General features: G+C 35.8%; 1 protein-coding gene and 1 long non-coding RNA gene across 15 annotated transcripts in view; one reads left to right on the forward strand and one right to left on the reverse strand.

Moving 5' to 3' along the window:
- The window catches only part of NAALADL2 (N-acetylated alpha-linked acidic dipeptidase like 2), a 1,546,126-nt gene that overhangs the window by 1,327,019 nt on the left and 197,151 nt on the right, over positions 1–21,956 (forward strand). The window lies entirely within an intron of this gene.
- On the reverse strand, positions 480–21,092 carry LOC141490736 (uncharacterized). Its single transcript, XR_012469325.1, has 4 exons — positions 20,833–21,092; positions 10,783–10,855; positions 1,121–1,358; positions 480–596 (listed from the first exon to the last, which is right to left on the reverse strand). It is a non-coding gene; the product is annotated as an uncharacterized LOC141490736 (long non-coding RNA).

Consider the following 21,956-nt stretch of genomic DNA (forward strand, 5'->3'; position numbering starts at 1 on the left):
TTTTTCTACTTGCAGACTTTTAAGATTGGGGAAGAGAAAAGAGCCCCCCAACCTCCCCAGGTAGCCCATTTTATTTTGAAAAAATAATGTTTGTTAGAAAATTATTCCTGACATCTGGGCTAAATTGATCTTTTTTTCACATGAAAAATTATACATGTGCTTACTATGTGACTATGATTGACCTATGGGGTAGTCTGACTTTTGATTGGTCAGTACATTCCTACTCTCAATGCTGAATTTTCTGCTAAAAGATCCAAAACCTTTAGTTAAATTGTTTCAATTCTGGAAGAGTTTTCCTCATTTGTAAAATAAGGGAATGGAATTAAATCATCTTGAAAGCTCTTTTTTTTTTTACTTCTGAAGTATATGATCTGTCTCATCCTCTCTGATGCCTTGTCTTTCTGGACATTTCTGGAAATTTCATGTTTTTCTGGAAATAGAGAATTTCCACCCAGTGCAAGGAACCCAGTTCAGTTGCAGTTTTGAACTTTAATAGACTAAGTGGAAGACTGAAAGCATCATTTGGAACAAGTTAGAGGCAGTGGGTCAGGTGACCTAGATTTCTTCTCAGAGCCTTATCTTCTGTATATGTAAATCTGTAAGACAGGAATAGTACACTAGAAAGTTCTTTCCATATTTAAGTTTCGTTAAACTTCTATGGGGATATGTATTCTGAATTCTAATCAATGGGCTGGCAGACTTTCAAAGTACAATGGAGTTTCCTTTAGATGACAACTTGTCCATTTTTGAGCAGCAGATAATTGAAAGAAGTAGTTCAAAGAACTCCAAGCTTAAGTGAGTGAGGATGTGACAACAACTGGTATAGAGGTTCATTCTATTAAACTAATTTATCTTGTTATTGATCTTTCTTATAATCAATCAAAAATTTTCCATATTAAGTTTATGTAGCAAATTTTTTTTTAACAATTCAAATCATAATGAGTATCTACTTTGTTTCCAGTTATTTCCTATCCAAAAAGTCCTATAAATATTTTGGGAATTTGAAACAAACTAAAACGTTCTTTGAGAATTTTGATTTTGGGGGTTTAAATGGTATTCTGGCTTGAGATTGGACTGAATGCTGATTTGCTTATATCTATATATAATTGCTTATACTCACATTGAGAAACTGATGATCTATATGTCTGTCAAACTTCGAAGGACCAGAACCACCCTGAAGTCCAGTGAGATGAGTATTTGTATAGAGTTCTTGAAATGAGTCTAAGGGACCAAAGATAGGAAGCTCCTTTTCCAGGGAGGTAACCATGAAAACAGAGGCCTTGGATAGGATGCTCACCCCAGATTCTACGTTCACAATGTTCATCTTAAGTTAGATTTCCTGATTCTTATACCGAAGGCTGCGGGGGGATGAACGGGAAGGAAGAGGAGATGGAACAAGACTATTGGAATCTACTACATGTTAGATACTTGCTAAGCACTTAACAACAACCCTGGAAGGTAGATGTTATTATTTTCTACATTTACAGTTGAGGAAACAGAGGCAGGCAGAAGTCAGCTGACTTGCCTGAAGTTACACAACTGGCAAATTTCTGAAGGTGGATTTGATCTTAGGTCTTTTTTTTTTCTCTGGATCCACTATACTGTCTGCCTTATCATCTGGCTGCCTATGCCTCAAAATACCAAGAACAATTCATCATTCTTATGTTTTATGCAGCTAGGTGATAGAGGAGATGAGAGCCAGGTCTGCAGTCAGAAAGATTCCAGATCTAATCTAATCTCTGATGCTTCCTTCCTCTGGGAGTCTGAGCAAGCCAATTAACTTCTGCTGTCTCAATTTCCTTATTTGTAAAATAGGGAAAATGATAGTCACTCCTAGGTTATTTGGAGGATAAAAATGAAATAACATTTATATATTACTTTACAAACTTTAAAAGCATTATGTAAATGTTAACTAAAATTATTCTTAGCTATTACCTAATACAGCATGTACACATAAAATATATGTATGCAAACTACACATATAAAAACATATTTGTATGTGAAATATTTATATATACAAAATAAATTTAAAGTGTATATAAAATAAATTGAAAGAAATTTGTGGCAGATGGAGCTAAGAGAATCAGAAAAGTTTTCATGTACAAGGAGATTCTTGAGCCAAACTTTGGAGGAAACTGGTAGCAGTAGAATGAATAGAGTTTTCTAATATTATAAAGGTAGCAGCCTGAACAGAGACACAGAGTCAGGAGAATTTGTTTGAGTCACAGGCAGGGGCCACCCCATGGAATATTGGCAGCCACTTCTGCCTTGGCTGTGGGGTTTTTTTTCATCTTCTATTAGAAGTCAATTCACATTAAAAAACAAACCCAAACTCTCTGCTGCGTGTTAATGTGCCAGATCACGTTTCCCTGGACCTTTTCATTAATTCCCCACTAAATACAACTGAGCAGGAAATGGAGCAAAGCTGACCTTACTTCTGACACTATAGAAATAGGAAGTGGCTTCTAAGATATTCTTAGATAGTCTTCCCCCCCCAGATTGTAAAGAATTCATGATATGAAGCCAACTCCATTAGGATTTAAGATTGATTAATCATAAAAAGAAAAACAATCCTAGCTTTCTGTCATAGAAAAATGAAGTATTGGAGGAAAGCAAATGAAGGTGAGGATTTGGGGTTCACCTCTCCAGTAATGGGACAGGAAATAATCACCCTTATTGACATCAGTTGTGTCACTTTTGATTATTAAAATTACCAGATTTTCAACTGAAGGTCTTAGGAATGCATCCCTAGTTATTCCTGACTATTTCTACTAATATCTCAGAAGAGAGTAGAATCTTTTCATTTTTTGAAGAATACATTTCATCCTTGAATATCACCTTTTCAGTCCTTGTTTTAATGTTGATTTTACTTATCCTACTCATTTTCAGTATTTAGGATCATAGAGCTAGAAAAGACCTTTGGATCTAATCTCATCTATGAGGTTAAAGGAATTCTTTTGGGTCTCACCGGTAGAAAGTACAGGCAGCATTTAAATGAAACTAAATTAATCCACTGTGGTTACCATCTCACAAAAAATGGAACAATATTTCTAGGAGGAAGCACCAAAAGAGAATCTGGAATATCAGAAAATAATTAGATCAATCAATCAATCAATTGTGGTTAGTGGGGAGGAAGAGAATAAGCACCTACATTGTCTCAGGTGCTGCACTAAAATAATATAATAAAATATCTTATTTAAACCTATGCTTTTATTATCCCCATTTTATAGTTGAGGAAACTGAGGCTTGTTAAGTGACCCACCTAGGGTGGTAAATACCTGAGGTAAACTCAAATATCCAGATTTTCCTGACTCCAAGTCCCCAAAATGTGCCATTCACTATGCTAGCTAGATCCTGGTGAGTGTAAGTATGAAAGCGAAAGTCCTTTCTGTGAGAGATCAGATATGAATATAGGTATTTACAAAGTAAATGCAAACTAGATACCTGACGATTTGGGGGGAGAATTCCCCTCAAAAAAAGATGTAGAAAAGAAAGCATGGCTGACATGAGTGGAGGAGTTGGTGAAGAGTGGAATTAATCATTCTCTAGTCCTTTAAGTATTCCTTTATTAGGTAATCATTCTACCTATATCTCTAAGTGCATTTTGGTAGCTGTACTTTCAAATATTTTGCACATTACTCATTTATTCAAATGGGCTTTCTTTTTCTATCCCTCCCTGATGGATTTTGTTAGTAATATGCACCAATACTGATGATTTTGTGGCTTTATTTCATCTCCTATTGCTTTCCTGAAATTAACAGTTTAAATTAATTTCTGGTTGAATCTCTAGAGTGGTCTAAATCATTATAAAATTTTCAAATTGCAATAATTTTGTTTTCTCTTTGCCTATGATCTTTCCTTCAAGTGTTTTTTCATATTTATTGTCACCAGCATATTTAGAACTATATTATCAAATATTAGTGACAACAGAACTCCTTGTCCTACTTCCAATCTCACTGGAAAAGTCTCTACTGATTATTCATTACAGATAATGCTAGTTCTTAGCTTTCGGTAGATACCATTTGCCATAGTAAGGAAAGATTCAATTATTCTTTTGCTTCTTAATAGGTTTTCTTTTTTAACGTTAGAGATTTTTTTTCTCTATCTTGATATAACCATGTGATTTTTTGTTATTTTTTATATTAATATCACTTATTATTTTAGAGACTCCCTAATGTTGAACTAATCCTGTATTCATGGTTTAAATCCAATTGGGTCATAATGAATAATCTTGTTAATTTGTTGTAGTAACTACTTTGCTGATGTTTTGTTGAATGTTTTTTTTTTTACCAATGTTCATTAGCTCATTGGTGTATAGTTTTATTTCTCTCCTTGATATCTCTTCAATGTACCTCAATGGCCCTTTTTTCTCTCCTTCCTCCTCCCCTCACTCAATTCTGGATTCAGTTCAATGTTCATTGACTAATTTGTTATTCTCTTCTCCCTCTCCTGCCCCACAGAGGAGCATCAGGAACAGTTACACCCAAATTTTCTTGTTTTTTTTTTAATATTCTCCAACTTAACATGATAGCATTTTTGTCTTTCTTCTGATGTGTGACAATGGTAGCAGAGGGTTCTGATTTGCAAGGTGAAATCTGAGAGATCAATTAATCAATATGCTTCTATTAAACATTTACTGCATGCCAGAAACTATATGATAAATATTGGGGATTTGATGAAAAGTCCATTAGTATCTGCCCTCATGGAATATAATTGTATCCAGGAAGGCATTGTCAAGCAGTCTGCGTTATGAGCCATAGTAGAATATTCTGTCAATAGAATATTTTGGTTGAATTTGAATCCATTGTTCTAAATACAGTGATGCTTGAAATAGCTAGGGATCAAACTTCTGGCACCCTTAGCCTTCAGAACCCAGCCATAAACCAAGAAGTAAACACAAAACTATGAATTGTAGAAATAATTCTCTAAAAGACTATGAATATTAAAGCTTTTATATTTTACTCCATCCTCACACAGTATCTGTTGATTCTTAGTTTACATACAATGATAATAAGCCTGATTTTTCTTGTTTCCCAGTATATAATATATTAGAAATAACAAATTAATAATTGAATATTACTTCATGCAATATTTGCTTATTTCAGTATATGTCTGGGAATAGGTTCACTTAATTGGACAGATTTGATTGATTTTGTCATGATGAGATCTTGGAAATTTTGTCCTAGGACTAGTCCTTGTCTAGTTGTTTTCCTGGGGTCAGACCCAGGGACCCACTAATAAGTCACAGACAGAATGCCAGTCTTGAATATCATACTTCTGTCTTATTCTTAATCCTAAAGTTTGAAATTTCAAGTAATAAAATTCTATGTTATTTTTTTCAGCATATATATGTGTATGTTTGTGTCCATAAACACACAAACATGATTGCATACACACATGTATGTGTGTGCACAGAAACAAATACACACAAGAAAGGGCACCTGTATACATATGCGTTGATGTATACAATATCAACAAAATGACCCATCACTGTTTATTTTCTTTTCTGGCTTATACTTTATAGATTATTTTTTTTGTAACCCCTAAAAGTGATGTATCTTTCTTTACTAGTATCCTCTTTACATTTAGTTATAACATGTATTCCTTCAAATAACCCACTCCATATTCACAGATAATTTCTTCCATATTCCCAAACCTTGATCTTGTCTTTGGGAGAAAATATATGTAGCATGGATTTTTCTACTCATTGATTATTATGCTCATGAGACCTGGAAGTTTTGAGTTAGAAAGAAAGGAAGCTAGGGGCAGCTAGGTGGCACAGTGGATAGAGCACCAGCCCTTGAGTCAGGAGGACCTGAATGTTCAAATCCGACCTCAGACACTTAATGATTACCTAGCTGTGTGGCCTTGGGCAAGCCACTTAACCCCATTGACTTGCAAAAACTAAAAAAAAAAAAAAGAAAAAGAAAAAGAAAAGAAAAAAAGGAAGCTTGACTTGAACCAGTTTGCTTCCATTGTGGTATTGCGCATATCCAAGGATTCCTCTTGATTGTTCCTTGAAAATTTTCCTAAGTGATTTTTGAAATTTACCAGATTTTAATGATTAGTTACAAGTATTGCAGAGAACTTAAGACTATTGGCCTCGATTAATGTAATGGTATTACTTAGAGTATTTAAAAGAATTAGAAGAACTTAATTTAATACTACAAAAAATCTATGATCAAGTGTACAGCATAGTATTTATAGAATGTGGATATGCTCTGGAATCAGAATAACAATTTTCATATTCCATCTGTGTGATTTTGAGCAAATCCTTTCATCTTCCTGAGTCTGAATTACTTTATTAGTTCAATGGTGGAATTCAGTTAGATGACCTGAAGTCCCCTCCAACCATAGGTCTATGTTGCTATGATCTCTCATGTGTGGTGCAACTCTCCTTGATCTTATTAGAAAGACTTTTATTTTATTTACATTATATTACATGTAATGTAACTTAACATAGTAAAGAAAAATTTATTTATTCCTACATTTGGTTTGTTCTCTCTCTCTCTCTCACCACCCCCAGGACTGGGTATTGTGTCCTGGATAAAGTCTTTTCACCACCTATTATGTAATTTTTGTAAGTTTTAATATTAATATAATCCATTTCATTTAGAGTTTTTTCTAATACTAAATCTGCTCTGCATTATTGGTTTATATCCAACTTCATCATAATATATAATCTATGAGCTATGTTATTGCAATTGAAAAATTTTGTATTATTATGTATGAGAGATATTGATCTTGTTTTCTTTCTCTATTTTGACTCTCTTCTTTAGATGTCAGAAGCATATAGGACCCCTTCTTTCAAAGTCTGTCCAAATAGTATATGAAATATAAAAATTAATTGCTCTTTGAATGCTTAATAGATTTTTTCCTATCAACCTGCCCTTATTTTTTGTCTTTGCTTTTAATTTGGGAGTTTATTTAAGGCTTGTTCAATTTATTTCTATGAGATTAGGTCATATACAACACATTGATCTCTCAATCAATCCATTTTTTCCTCCTAACTTCATTCTCTCCTTATCAACTTGTTCCTTCCCTGTTGCCTTGAAACAGACTCTACATTTTATCATAAACCCTATGGGGAATGATGACTAGAATGAGTTCCTGGAGACACGAAAAGTGAAGCATGAACACTTGCTGAATGAAGCAAAAGGAGAATGAAGTCATCAATAATATTTAGCATTGGGGCAGCTAGGTGGTGCAGTAGATAGAGCATCAACCCTGGAGTCAGGAGTACCTGAATTCAAATCAAGCCTCAGACCCTTAATAATTACCTAGCAGCATGATCTTGGGCAAGTCACTTAATCCCATTGCAAGAAAGAAAGAAAGAAAGAAAGAAAGAAAGAAAGAAAGAAAGAAAAAAAAGAAAGGAAGGAAGGAAGGAAGGAAGGAAGGAAGGAAGGAAGGAAGGAAGGAAGGAAGGAAGGAAGGAAGAGAGAGAGAGAGAGAGAGAGAGAGAGAGAGAGAGAGAGAGAGAGAGAGAGAAAGAAAGACCTAGCATTTACTTAATACTTTAAGGACTGGAAAACTCTTTATAAACTTTATCACATTTGATTATTCCAACATCCAACTGAGACAATTCATATTATTCTACCCATTTTTCAAATAAGGGAGCTCAGATTGAGATGTGTTTACTGACTGACCTGTATTTCCATAGCTAGCCAGATTCTATGATATAATTTCAATCCAGATTTTCTAGATCTTCCAAGTCCAGCACACTATATACTAGGTCTTTTTTTTTTTTTTTTTAGGTTTTTGCAAGGCAAATGGTGTTAAGTGGCTTGCCCAAGGCCACACAGCTAGGTAATTATTAAGTGTCTGAGACTGGATTTGAACCCAGGTACTCCTGACTCCAAGGCCAGTGCTTTGTCCACTATGCCACCTAGCCACCTCAATATACTAGGTCTTTCAAGACTAATAATAGTAATATTCAGAATGAATAAAATATTATAATGGAAAAGAAAAATAAAGACCATTGAAAAGTAATTTTAATGACAGTTCTGGAGAAGAGATGAGGAAATTTACTTTGATCCTTTTTTGGGGGAGGGGTTATGGAGTAGAGGAAATGTGAAGAGTATGATTTTGGAATATCCAACAAACTGCCTTGACTGGTCTTTATTACTATTGTTTTTTATTAGTTGTTTTTCTTTATTTTGAAGGCAGGCTCATTGGCTGGATGACTGAGAGATATACAGGTTGATTACATAAAAAACAAAATCCCATACATGATGAAAAGAAGTACTGCAGAAAAAAAAACAGGGTTACAATCTGCTAGATATTTTGTGGAAAGAAACCCTGGATAAAACTGCATGAAAATTGAAAGGATTTTTATATTCAGCTTTTTAAACCTCCTTCATCATTGTCTAGGCCCTGTTTAGGTTTGCCCAACCAATTAATTCTGGGCTTAGACACAGCTGGATCATGCACCATTTCCTTCATTTGGTTGCAAACGGACTCAGTTTCTATTTCGAAGGCTTTGATCTTGAAATTTTGCCCCAAATTTCTAAAGGCAAATGTCTTCCCTCCTGTCAACTATTTCCTAATTTATACTTTCCATCTGCATTTCTAATTATGATACAGAAAAATCTGTGATGAACAAAGAGATTTTGTACTCAGGAAGAACACATTTTAGGCATATGGCAAAAAGAAGGATTGGTTTCTTCAGTCCTAGATGAAAAAAAAGTGAGTCATGCAGAACTTGTATTGATTCTTTAAAACACTGAAAAAGGCATTTAAAAATAGATTCTAGAAATTTGTGGAAGGTTATCCACAAATTATACAGACCACTGATGAGCATCACATGGTAATTCATATTGTTTAATCTTCAAATATATATTCAAATCTTTTAACTTATTCTTAGAACTTTTAAATGAGTGTCAGACCTATATTTTTTCATGTTTGTGTGTGTATGTATATGTGATTACTAAACTGTAAAATGACTCAACAATGAGAAATCCTATACTTTATTTTGATAAGTTGATTGAATTGAATGCGTGTGTCAGGATCACACAATATCTAGTGATTTGGAACAAGTTATAAGTTCCTAGTTCAATACCTCCATAAAGAGTGTCAGAAACTGGCATTTTAGACATTTTTCCACTTTAAAATACCTAGAAGAGATTGAAGAGGGTGAATTAATCACACTAGTCCCCCATAGAGATGTATTGTTCTAGGTAAAATTTGATATCAGTTTTTCTTCATGTGAGGTTAGGCAGTATATACAGTAACTGGCCTAGGAATAAACAGAAGGTTTATTCTTTAACATCCATAAATCCAATAATCTTTCAAAAGCATTAAATGTAAAAGCTCAAAATCAAAAGTATTGAATCAGGAAATGAAGGATTGCAGTTTTAACATCTCTCTCTTGGAAGTGCACTTCCAGTGAGATTGTGAGCCAGAACAATTTTCTTTAAGGAAAAATGTGAGTATATGCATTGTACCTACAAGAACATCATTTTCACTTTCAAAACTGAATCTTCCTGTTCCTTGGAATTAGTCACGCTTATTTGACTGTCATAATTTCCAAAGCCCAATAAACAGGCACAGATTGATTCTTGTGGATCTGTCCTAGGCTGCATGCATAAATTTGTGAGTCTATATACGTGCATATATATGCAGACATGCCTTATTGTACACTTCGTGAATTTGTCTGTCACTCTGGGAAAATTTTTCTCTTCAGTTTCATCTTGGCAGATTAAAAAAAGCTTTCTCAGATTAAAATATGAATTGAAATGTGTCCTTGTCTATGCGTTCTTACTTTAAAGAGAGCAGCAGCTAGATTAAGGATTTGCTATCCTTTGTAGAATTCAAATCAATATCTCAGTGCCTTTCACAATGCCTTACACACAGTAGGCCTTCAGTAGATTTCCAGATATCTGAATGAATGAATTAATCTAATTTTATTTGTCTATATTGTAATCTTCACTTGGGAATGATCACTGCAGTAATACATCAATCAATAAATTCTCTGGGAAAGAAGCTTTTTAGACTGGTTCTGTTAAACTGAAAAGAGAGCTGCATTCAAAGTCGGAGCCTCAGGTTACAAAAGTCACCATTTACTACCTACATGATTTGCTTATCATGTAGGTGATCTCTCTGAGTTTGAATTCTCTCATCTATAAAATGTGGTAATTAATGTAGATGACTTCTGAATTCTTTGGGGCTCAAAATACATGATTCTAAATATGACCATATTAGAATCACAAATATTCCTAAATCATTCAAAGTAATATTTTTGGACATGACAGAACTTAGTTTAAAAAGTTCCTGCCCATCAGAGCATACCTCAATCCTGCCAATCTCTTATATGCATTGATGTTTAACCCTTATCATTATTTACATAATTTTCACATCTTATCACCAGACTTTAAAATTCCATATGAAAAGAGGCCATGTCTTAAATACACTTCATCTCTTTTGCAGTCTAGCATGATATTTAGAAAACATTAGAAACATTAAATCTTTCCTGAATGATGTAGAAGAAAAGTAAATGATGATCTTAGCAAAATTCTCAATCCATTCTTTCCACTAGCTTCCAATGGTTGCCCCATCTCAGTGGCAGATGCCCATGACTTTTGTTGCTTTATTACCTGTCTGATCCTATTGGAAACTAAAAAGAATCTGGGCATTGGTCATCCCAGTGCTTCCCATCCCCAGTCCATTCTTCCTCTATCTCTAGGATTTTTTGTCCTTTTTTTGTACAAAATTGTTGACATATCTCCTGCCCACTAGTGAATTCTTTGCTTTTCTTTGTATCCTCAAAGCTTATCACAGTACCTGGCCCAGAATAGCTTGTTGATTTGACTTGTCCCAGTTCAGAAATTTTATGACTTTGCTCCCCTCTCTTCCCCTGTAAAAAAAAAAAAAAGAATGACCCAGAAGTCATTGGGTTATGCTAATGAATTGATTCTGAAAATCTTCAATAAGCAAATCGATCAATAAGCAAGCATTTGTCTCTGAACTAGCCCCTGGGGATGAAGACAGAAATGAATGATGTCCTGCCCTGGAGAACCTGATAAGAGGTGTGGGATGGACAAAGCATGTAAAAGGTACTTTTGATGAAAGACACTAAAATTGGGGGAAGTAGAAAAGATCTCACATCTATTGTTTTAGTAGCTTTGAGAGAAACCAGCTATCCTCAAACTGTAAGTAGGCAGAGGAGGTGGAGGCTTTAGCAGGAGCTGGCAATTAAATACTTAATTGAAGAATGCCTTATAGAAAAGAAGTTTCAAACTTCAACATTGACTGGGAGAAATTGGAAATGGGATGGGGATCTCATTGAAGGGGGAAGAGCAGGGGGAGAGTTAAAATCAGTGTCAAAGAAACCAAAATGAAGTATTTAAAGATAAGGCAGAATTAGTCCAATGTGTTAAGGCAATTAGGTGGTACAATGGATACAGGGCTGGGCCTGAATTCAGGAAGACTCTGCTTCCTGAGTTCAGATCTGGCCTCAGACACTTAGTATTTGTTTGAACTGGACAAATCACTTTTTTTTTACTAATTTATATTTTATTTTATTTTTCCAATTACATGTTATGAAAGTTTTTCAATAATCATCCCACATGCATATGCATATTTTTAAGTTATAAAATTTCCTTCCACCCTCCCTTCCTACCTTCCCCCCCCCTCCAACAGCAAACAGCCTGTTGGATATTATATGCACACATTTGTGTTAAACATGTGTACAGATTAGTCATTTTCTATATGAGGAATTAGGGTTAAGGGAAAAGAAAGAAAACCACGAGACAGGAAAGAAAAACACAAGAGAAAATTTTAAGACGTGAATGTCATATTCATTCATATTTTGTAGCTTTTGTTTTTATTTCATTTTGTTTTGTTAGTCTTCCTCTGGTTGTGAATAGTATTGTCCATAGCAGGTCTCCTAGGGTTGTCCTAGCTCTCTAGATAAGCCACTGTTTGCCTCAGTTTCTTCATCTGTAAAATGAATTGGAGGAGGAAATGGAAACCATTCCAGTATCTCTATCAAGAAAAACCCAAATGGGGTCATGAAGAATTGTACACGACTGAACAAGAATTGAATTATGAAGTAATTGGAAAGGGGAATGATTTGAGATTTTCCCTCATTTTCATGACATCTTTCTAGTCTTTGTTCCTGCTAAGAAAAAGAGTCCAAATCAAGATTTACCCTAACTTTACCACCCTATTACCAGGAGTTTAAGGGTGCAAAAGAGCCTATCTCATGACCACTAACTTTTTTTATTCCAAATCAGATACTCTTCTTTTACCCATTCTCTGTCTTATCATCTCCCTTCCATGACATACAAATTTGGACATTCTTGGCTCCAGTTCCTTTCTCCTAACCTTAATCTCTTCTTTCTCAAGATTCTAACATAAATATTTTAGGCTTTATGGTAAATCTAATGACAGATTTTAGGTTTCAGTGATATTTTCTTACTATTTCTTCCTTTTCTTATATCTTAGCACACAGCCCTGAAGTCATGAACCTGGAAACAAATCAAATTGGATTCCAAGCTTTCACTAAACAGACTAAGAGCAGGTGGGGCTGGTTGGAAATGGGATGGGGATTGACATAGAAAGGCAAGCCTATTCATTGAAATCCTAATCCTTGGGAGAAAGCTATGTGATCCTTCATTGTTGTTCTAAGAAATGGCAGTATTAAGGGGCAACTTAGAGGGGAAGGAAAAAGGCAAGGAATGAAAGAGGGACATTCAGACAAAAAAAATGTAATTTCTTTCTCTCTCTGACTAATAAGTCTCAATCTTTATTTCCTTGACTTCTCTCTCTGTGTCTTTGTCTCTATCATCTGCCTATCACTCTGTGACTTTGTGTCTCTCTGTCTCTGTTTCTCTCTGCCTCTCTCCCCCAACCTCCATTCTCTGTCATTGCAGTCTCTAATTATAATTCTATAGATACTAACCCTTTTCATGAATAAAGACTCTTATATGTCAAAAAAATTCACAACCACCTACTTCATGACAAAAAGCTTCTGTGAATTCAGCAACACTTTAAATCTTATGAATTTTAACATTATTCATGATAACAACATCTCTGTTCATTTGAAAAATAATTATCATTCAACCAACATACATTTATGTACCTCCTATGTAACCAGACTAAGTAAAGATGACTCTTAGAAAAAACAATGCCTGTCGACAAGCAACTCACTTTCTATCCTGTAGGGGGAGAAAACATACTTTTAATGCCTTTTTGAACTTTGTTTTACAATAACATGGAAAGAAAGACCAAGTGGAATCACCAAGCTGTTGGTGCTGTCCATGGTAATGATCCCTTCTCACCACTTATTTACAAAGAAGACCTGTTGTCACTGGTGTACCCATTTCACAAAAGTGTCACAGAAGGGATGACTCCAGGAAAAGAAGAATAGTCTCCCATCTTTTCTGTAAGGTTTACAACTAAGGGGACAGAGGAGATAAAAGGGAAGCATAGCAAGGTGGCCATTAGAAGAGATGGAAATCAGCAAAGAACTCTTGCAGAAGGTGACAGATACGTCCAAGATCTAGAAAAGCAACTGGATCTGTGGTTTCACCATTATAGAGAACTTCCGGGTGAGGACAGTCCTACCTACAAATGGAAGCTGCAGTCTCATAAAGGTGCTTAGAGAATTAAGGGACTTCTCCAGTGTGATATAATAACTAATATGTATCAAAGGCAAAACTAGAGCCCAGATTTTCCTGGTTTCAAGGATGACTGTCTAGCTACTGCATATTTTTTCTTCTCCTATACCTATATGTTACTCAAATCCATGCCTGGTAAGTAATTCTGTTTATTGATATATCAATGTGTAAAAATCACAGCTTCTGAATCAAAGAAGACTTTAGGAGTCATAGTCTAAATCATTCCTTTTTAAAAAAAAAATGAAAATATTGAGATCCAGACAAGTTAAATGAAATTCCTAAGGTCACCCAGTAACAGAAACTGAACTTGAACAAAGGCTCTCTGATTCCAAACCTAGCCCTTTGCACTGTTCTGTCTGGACTTAATATAACAGTGCTGAAAGTAATAGAGAAAGACACACTGGGATTGCAATGACTGTACCTCCATCTTAAGTCACCCACATACTCTAGGACCCTGACCCCACAAATTTGGAGTCCCTGCCTTTACTCATGTGACTTCATTAATCCTTCTGTTTGTCAGCACTTCATGAGTGATGCAATTCTGCCTCATTTAGGATCTAAACCCTACCATTTGTTGTCTACTCAGGTTAGGTTTTTTTTTTTACTACTTTTCTCAGTTTGCCTTAACTGAGAAGGATTTGAAACTGGAAGAAATATGAATGTTTTATAAACACCAGTATATTCAAACTCTAGTCACCAGGTGGAATATAGACCTTTTAATTACATGGACTAGCATTTTTTTTAATTTAGTGCTTAAAGGTACACAATGTGATTTGGAAATATCATCCCTTGTTCCTCCCAAAATCCTACTATTGTTGCTTTTTTATAGGTAAGTAAATTGAGAGAGATTGAGATTGTTACTTGCCCAGAATCATAGAGCTAGTAAATATTTGAGGCTAGATTAGAACTCAAGTTTTCTTGACTACAGACCTTATGCTCTAACTGCTGCTACCACTTGGTTGCACTCTTCATAGAAAAGACAGAAGACTGTTCATTTCTTTTCTTAGAGTCATCTCTTCTGTATCACTCTCTTGTGAAGAGGGCACACCAGTGACAACAGATCATGCACTGATTTCTAACTCTGTAAATGTGTTGACCAGAGAACGTTACCATGAACAGCAGTGACAGCTTGGGGCAGAGATGACAATTGGTTTTTGCATCAGCTTAACAGAAAGCTTAAAAAGCCATTGGGGCTGTTAGTGTTCTTTTGGAAATCTCTTTCCTGCAAGGAGAAAGAAGAAAATCACAAGAATTTTCCTGAAGTATAGCCACTTCTCTGGATTTGGAAAATGACATAGTCCAAAAAGCTGGATAGTGTGACATCTGTAAAAAGATCAGATATTGAGCCAGGCATCTCTTAGCAATGAGCATCATTGGACTCAAATTGATTTTCTCTATCATTCTTCTGAAAACTCTCTCTCTCTCTCTCTCTCTCTCTCTCTCTCTCTCTCTCTCCCTCTCACTCTCTCTCTCTCTGTTAGATTTAGAAAGAACCAAATTTAGGTATTCCCTTATATTTTAGCAAAAACAGAATCTCTAAAACCATTTTTGTTATCTGGGTGATACTTGAAAGAACATTGAATTTAAGTCAGGAGGCCTGTGCTGGAGAAGACAAGATGGGGGCAGGGAGTGATGATAAGGGCCTTCAAGCTTTTGGACTTCTTTGGTTTGAACCTAGAGTGTGGAACAAGAAACAGTGAGTAGCGTTGGCGATGCCTTGGATGAGGAGAAGATTTCCAAAGAGGCAGATGATAGCTTAATGTTAGAGAAAACTTCCTAACAATCACAACTATAATGGAATGGGCTCCACAGGAGATAGTGGGCTGCCCTTTTTAGAAGAATTTCAAGGAAAGTCTGAATGAACATTTGTTGTACCCAGAGATCATAAACTTAAAACTGCAATAGACCTTGGGAACATTCTAATCTAATTTCTTTTAGTATAGGACAAAATCAGATCCAGAGAGGACTTTAGTAACTTTCCCAAAGTCTCATAGGCTTCAAATCTGACTCCTAATAGTACAATTTCTTCTACCTTCTCATTCTGCGATTCTGACTGTGACATTCTTAGGAGGCGTTAAATATGTATTTTCGATCTTTACAACTAATGATTCTGACAAAGGACTCATTTCTAAAAATATACAGAGAACTGAGTCATATTTTTAAAATAAAAAGCCATTCCCCAATTGACAAATGGTCAAAGGATATGCAAAGGCAATTTATAGATGAGGAGATCAAAGTAATCCATAGCCATATGAAAAAATGCTCTAAATCATTAATTATTAGAGAAATGCAAATTAAAGCTTCCCTGAGGTACCACCTCACACCTCTCAGACTGGCCAGTATGACCAGGAAGGATAATGATCATTGTTGGAAGGGATGTGGGAAATCTGGGACACTATTACACTGTTGGTGGAGCTATGAACTCATCTAACCCTTCTGGAGAGCTATTTGGAACTATGCCCAAAGGGCAACAAAAATGTACATACCCTTTGACCCAGCAATACCACTACTGGGTCTATACCCTGAAGAGATGAGGAAAAAAGGGTAAAAACATTACTTGTACAAAAATATTTATAGCAGCCCTGTTTGTGGTGGCAAAGAATTGGAAATCCAGTAAATGTCCTTCAATTGGGGAATGGCTTAGCAAACTGTGGTATATGTATGTCATGGAACACTAGTGTTCTATTAGAAACCAGGAGGGACGGGATTTCAGGGAAACCTGGAGGGAGTTGCATGAACTGATTCTGAGTGAGATGAGCAGAACCAGAAAAACACTGTACACCCTAACAGCAACATGGGAGTGATGTTCAAGCTTGAAGGACTTGCTCATTCCATCAGAGGAACAACTGGGAACAATTTTGGGCTGTCTGCAAAGGAGAGTACCATCTGTATCCAGATAAGGAGCTGTGGAGCTTGAACAAAATACAAGGACTATTCCCTTTAATTGAGAAAAAAAACAGATAGCTTATTGTCTGATCTTGTTACCTCTTAGACTTCTCTTTAAGGATATGATTTCTCTTTCATCACACCCAATTTGGATCAAGGTACAACATGGAAACAAAGTAAGACTGACAGAATGCATTCTGTGGGGGGGGAGGGGGGAGGGAAGCAAGATTGGGGGAAAAATGTAAAACTCAAATAATATCTTTAATAAAAAATAAATTTAAATTAAAAAAGTATTTTCATTTTTTGAAGAGGTGATGATGATTAAATTCTTGCTATTTTCATTCTCTAATTCTAATAGGTCTGAACATTTTTCATTCATAATTTCTTTATTGTATCTAGTTGTTTGCAGTCTTGGGGAGGGGAAAAGGAGGGGATGAAGGGAGAAAAATTGGGAACTCAAAATCTTATAAAAATGAATATGAAAACTATATTTTTTATATTTAGAAAAAATAAAATCCTGTTAAACATTTTTTAAATGAAGTTACAAGGCAACCAAAAATAAAAATAAATATTGTATATAAGCATTTTTAAATTATAACTTTCAAATAGTTCAATGAGTCTTAAATATTCCTCTCCTTAACTGGTTTCTAGATTAGTTCTTGTTGTTCTTTTGGGGGTGGGGTGCAAGGCAATGGGGTTAAGTGGCTTGCACAAAGTCACACAACTAGGTAATTAAGTGTCTGAGGCCGGATTTGAACTCAGGTACTCCTGACTCCAGGGCCGGTGCTCTATCCACTGCACCACCTAGCCACCCCTGTTTTTTTTTTCATAAAATTTCTTATTATCTAGTATTTTAATTTTGGATTTGGAGTCAGAAAAACCTGAATTCAAATTCTTCCTCAGACTTTTATGGTTGTGAGTTCCTAGGCAACTCATTGAATGTATATACCTGCAATGATGCTCAAAAATTGCTCTGTGACTTATAAATCATAGTTGCCTGGAGAACTGAGAGTAGTCACCACCATAATGGCACAGCTTGTAAATATAGTGTTTCATTTGAAATGGTATTTTTGCCACTGAAAAGCAGAAGAATTTTCATGCTCCCTTTGGGATTTTGAAACTGCTCAAGGTTTTATTACAAATATAGTAAAGTAAACAGGTTAAAACTCCTAGGAAAGCAATCAGCACTTTGAGTACAGGCTAAGTCCAGTCTGAATGAGAGTGAGAGTAAGAGAGAGAGAGAGAGAGAGAGAGAGAGAAAGAGAGAAAGAGGTAGAGAAAAGGATAAGCAGCCATGAGGCTTGGCTTATAAGGTCTGGCTACATGGAATGGGGGAGGCCCGTGGTAGTCCACATGGCCTAAGAAAGAGTGTGAGAAAAACCCATCCTGCTAGATGGGAGTTGGAGTTGAAAAAGAAAGAAGAAGACAATGAAAATGATGACAACAAAGAAGATGACAATGAAAAAGCCAAGAGCAAAGAAGAAGATGATAAAGACAACAATGACAAAGAAAAAATGAAAATGAAGACAAAAGAAGACAACAACAATGATGATGAAGAAGACAATGATGAAGAAAAAGAAGATGATGATGAAGAAAGAAGATGATGAAGGAAGAAGAGGAAGAAAGAAGAAGAAGAAGAAGAAGAAGAAGAAGAAGAAGAAGAAGAAGAAGGAAGAAAATTGAAAGTGGTGGTTCTTCCTATTAAATACCCTTTTAGAGTAGCTTGGACAAGGGATGGCATTTGAGGAGTGATCTTGCACCTTGGGCCAGGTGTCTTCCAATGGCAAGCTACGTACTGGTTTTTCCTGATCAAAGGTGCAGGACCCCCAAGTTCAACATGTTATTTCCTGTCATGCCAGCATCTATGGTCAAGGTTAGATGAAGGGGAAAATGGAAGGCAGGAGACAATCAACAGAGTTCAGGAGCAAATAGCCTTCCACAATTGACAAGATTCTAACAGCATTGAAAAATTACAGAATTTGTTTCTGCTACATTCATAATTCTCTACATCAGTACTGTCATTTTGTTTTGTTTGATACTGTTATTGATAACCTATTGTGTGTTTCTGTGTGTGTGTGTGTGTGTGTGTGTGTGTGCGTGTGCCTGGAACAAAGTAAAATTAAATCAGATAAACCAATCTTTTGGTCAGATCTGATATTGTACACCAACTCCTCCTGTAGTCTACCATCTTTGTGTTTGTGTCTTAGTTGTCCATGACTTTTTAACATCTCTTTAACATTAGTCTTTTCATTTTTCTTTTTTCATTTGTCAATTCTTACTTGTTCATGTGGCATTTAAAAAGTTCCAGAGACATATTTTCTGGGTAATTAGTCATTTTATTAATAATACCAGCATTTTAATTAAAAGAAGTCAGTGGAGCTCTTGAATGAAAAATGACAAAGAATATCACCTGAGGGTGGCAATCACCACTGATCTGTTTTTAAAAAAAGAGGTAGATTCACCCCACTGAAGGTCTGAGAGTGCTAAGACACCCTTGGATAGAGACTATCCCTTTACCCATATCATTCCCACCCTTAGTCAATCAGTTCAAAGGATTTATCTCACCCAAACCAGAATAAAAGGTAGGGTGGGACCTGATAAAGATTGAAAAGAGTTCATTTAATCTTATTATTAGTAGTATCCTTCAAGTGACAGAACAAAAGTCACTTCAAGTGACTGAACAAATGGGGACTTTAGAAAAATGGGGGAAACTCTGGATCTCCCCCAAATCATTAATTATTAATAATCATTTCTTTCACTGAATTGGAACATTGTATTAGGGCTATATCTATTTTTGGAGTGAATGTTAAAACCTTGCTTGGTACTGATTGATGTCATTTAGTGTCTAAACCTGCTTTCTTTGGTTTTGGGTGCTTTATTATTCTAAAATCTCACACTGCTTGTAGCAAGCTGCATAATGTCAAAGCTGTCTTATTTAGAGCCCAGTTTGAGCAAACTGCAGCCCTAGGTCAGAGTTCCAGTAGACAACTAATAGCCCCAGGCTTTCTTAGCTAGAAGGTTCTGCAGGCTCAGCCCTCATCTTCTCAATAATTCCCCTGATTATTCTGTTGTGGTTTCTAACCCTGAAATTGCACTTCAGGAATTGTAGGCTTAAACAATAGAGTTGTAGGCTTAAAGATGACCTGTATTTTTTACCCTAATATCCAGCCATTGGCTCTAGCCCCTGTTCCATATGGAAGATTATGGTTTAAATCTGGAACCACAGCAGTATGGCATCTATTTCCCCATTCCATATTCCCTGTCCCATACATAGTTACAGATCCTATCTGATCCTGCTAGAGGCTCTGCATAGGCAGGTCTTCCTGGCTGACTCACCTCTTCATGGTTTACAGGCTTCTCTGATTGCTTCTCCTTACTTAGACTAGAAATAGGTCTCACTGGGGTTTCTTACTAGAGTTCCCAGTCACCACTACATTTTGTCAACTTCCTTGATCTCTGTTGGAGTATCAATAGGAAAGAATTATATTCTACTATTGGATTCCCTATATGTCTTTTGCTGGTTACGCTATTTTCTCATACTGAAAATTCCTATTCAGGTAAAAGTTGAATTAGATATCTGCTGATGTTCCTTCCAAGTCTGATATATTCTAATTTTCTGGGACACAGTCTTTAATACAGGTATGTATCCTAATAGTTAATGATATTTATATTGTCATATAAATTTCAAATCAAGATAGAACAAGTCTATCCCAACCTCTTGTCATGAAAGCAAGGTAAAACGAAGGATTCAGCATGTCTGGTCCATGTTGTCACCAAAAGTCAGACGTAAATGAATGAATGAACACCAATATCCCAACTTTGTCATTTTATCAGAGAAGGAAACCAAACCCCCAAAACATTAAATGGCTAAAATCCTGACCCCTGATTACAAAGCTACTCTATTTGCTGCTGATTCTAGTTTTCTGCAGATTAGCTTGGTTTGTTAGAACTAAAAAGTATTGTGGACATCCCTTTTCTTTGTGAACACAAGCAGATTACCTGGCCATAAACACATTGCTTTTTCATGTGTTTCAGGAGAAAGATAGTGATTGAGGTAAATATTTTCCACAGTTGATTACATTTCTTCAAAAACAAAAACTGTGCACTCTTTTATCCTAAATCAGTTATATCTGGTCCACTGAAAATATCAATTTGAGCAACTGCATTTGTGTTTATTTCAGAATATATAATTTATTACAACTATCAATCCAGCCACAAAATGAGTCATGTGGCCAGGTCTTGATTTAAAGTAGATTGAAGGGGGCAAATCCATTAGAGAGAGACGACAGCATATGTGTGTGTGTGTGTGGACAGATATACTTACATACACATAATCTTGGCATACATAAACAAAAGAAGGATTTTTGTTCTGTTTTCCTTTTTATCTCCCTTTCCAATGTTTCTTCTTCCTTCATACTAAGACAGGCTTCGGCATCCTTCTTGAATGCAGATGAAACAATGCTTTATCATTATTGTAACAAGGGCTGAGGGTCATAAAGCTGGGATAAACTCAGTCCCCTTCACTGCTAACATACATTTTCTCCAGAGGATTCTTTGTACCTTCAGCCTCTTTTTCTGCTACTGTCACCATGGAAAGGGGCCATACAGAACTGAGAGGCATTATTTGTTTTTATTTATACCATAGGTTGCTATGGTGATAATGGACTACAATATCATTCACCCTTGTTGGTCCAATCTTCCTTTTGAAAGAAAACATTCTACTTCTGGACCACTGGTTAGGGTGACAATAATGATAGCTGGCATACAGTGCTTTGTTTTCTTTTTAATAGACTGGACCTGTGATTTCATCCATGGATGAAAGTCTTGGAATGGAAACAAGTGTCACGGGGAATAGAGAGGTCATGTGGCAAGATCTGTGTTTAAGGAAAATCGCTTTAACAGTAATGTGTTAGATGAAAAATGGGGAAAGACTTGAGTCAGAGAGTTCAATTATTAGACTATCATAATAATCTAAGTGAGAGGTGATAAGAGACTGAACTCTTTTGTTGAGAAAGGGAATTTGATGGAATAAATGTTATGGAGGTAGAACTATAAAATTTGGCAAGTAATTGAATATACAAGGTGAGGAAAAGGGAAAAGTGGAAGCTAATGCAAAGGTAACAAGCCTGGAAGAGTGGAATCAAGGTGCTATGGGGTCCTAGAAAGTCATAGAGAATTTAAGTATAGGAGAGGATTTAAAGGGAAAAGTAATAACTTCAGTTCTGGATCTGTTGAGTTTGAGATACCTCCAAAACATTCAGTTTGAAATTCCCAAGAGGCCCAAGAGGTGATGGAGGACTGAAACTCAGGAATGAGAAAGTGGCTATCCAGAAGCCATTAAGATGGTTGTTAAACTCATGGGAGCCAATGAGGTTACTAGAAGTGTAGAGGAACAAGAGGAACAAAGATAAAATTTTGTGGAACGCCCATAGTTAAGGGGTGTAATAT

This window comes from Macrotis lagotis, chromosome 6 (genome assembly GCF_037893015.1).
Source record: "Macrotis lagotis isolate mMagLag1 chromosome 6, bilby.v1.9.chrom.fasta, whole genome shotgun sequence".
NCBI classification, from domain to species: Eukaryota; Metazoa; Chordata; class Mammalia; order Peramelemorphia; family Peramelidae; genus Macrotis; species Macrotis lagotis.